This window comes from Microtus ochrogaster, unplaced genomic scaffold, assembly GCF_000317375.1.
Source record: "Microtus ochrogaster isolate Prairie Vole_2 unplaced genomic scaffold, MicOch1.0 UNK66, whole genome shotgun sequence".
Lineage (NCBI taxonomy): Eukaryota > Metazoa > Chordata > Mammalia > Rodentia > Cricetidae > Microtus > Microtus ochrogaster.
In genome coordinates, this window is record NW_004949164.1 from 935,689 (window position 1) to 937,205 (window position 1,517).

Here is a 1,517-nt window from a genome sequence, read left to right on the forward strand (position 1 = left end):
GCTCAGCACCAGTGTCCATTCTGTTTACCTCCCCACTGTCCTAGTCCTGGGGATTTGCACCCCGCTGGAGCACTTCCTGGGGCTTTTCAACTGGACTTAAGCATGAGAAGCTGGAGGGGAGAAAGACAGATCCATCAACTACCTACCTGCTTCAGTTCCCCTGAGCTCTTGGACTTTACTTGACTGCCTATGACCTTGGGTGACCCTTCTCCTGGGTGTCACCTTCCCATCAGTTTGGGAATGTTATCTTTAGTCCTTTTCATGCCTCAGCATCCCATCTTCGATTAAAATCTTTAGCTAAACCAAATGAGTTTTATTTGTACCTTTGCCACTGAGACCCACTGAGTCATGAACAGTGATTTACCTCAAGGAGAACTAGCTTTGAAGCAACTCTGAATATGCTGTTTATCTATTAAAGTTGTAAACACACAAGGAAGCTCTCAAACAGAGAAGTCTCAGTTATTGAAGTTTTACTTGGGAATATTATATGACCGTACACATCCACTTCTATGTAATATGCATAATAGGGCAGCCAGCAGAGCTAAAAAACATATCTAAGTGTCAAAAAACTATCAGGATCATTAATAAATGACAGTTAACTCCTAGCTTATACATGTATTATAGGGAAGTGTGTTACAGGTACACACACATACACACACATTATATAGTAAAATAGTGCCAATCAACCATTCATAAAATTAGTACATCTGTGGCCCCACTCATCAGGAGAAGCAATATATATATAGTGGCTCCTTGAATATAGAAGGCGGGGGTCTGAGCAGGGCTCAGACATAGGCATGCTTTGGTTTATATTGCAGGGCAGCTTAAAGACAACTAATAGCCAAACCTGTTAAGACACAGGCTTGAACCACTGTAGCTTTGCCAAGTCACTTTGAGGGTGACTCTAGGGGTCAGAACGGAAGTTCTTCCCCCAGCCATTGGCCTTGTCTTTCTCCACCTAATACTAGCTCATTATTATTCATCCTGTTTTTTCTTTCTCTAAAAGTAAGACACACCCAACAGCAACAATATCAAAAACTTGAAGAAAAGAAAAAAAGAGAAATGAGCCTAAAATGCCTCATAACCTTTGCACAGTGAGCTAGCCAGGCTGTGCAGTGCGCTGTGAAGCCCTAAATTGATGAGTGACTGATAAAGTAGCAGGAGAGAAGATGAGCTGGGGGTATTTTCTAGGCAAGAGCTACTCAAATACACATTTATAACTCATTGTTTTCATTTAACAATGTGTTTTAATATCTTTCCAGGTAATTGCCCATCTCTACATAGCATTTATTATTTCTGAAAAGCTTTTGATTGTATGAATTTTTCATGGCTTGTCTACCCAACTCCCTGTTATTAGAGATACAGATTCTTTCTAGAATTCCTCATTTAAAATGATATTTTAGAAGATGTCTTTTTAGCTCCTCTCAGTTTCATCAGCAGAATCCTTGCCATGCCTGATTCTTCTCAGTGCAATGACCACAAGCTTTCCTTGCCTTCCCATGTCTGAGAGTTAGTCG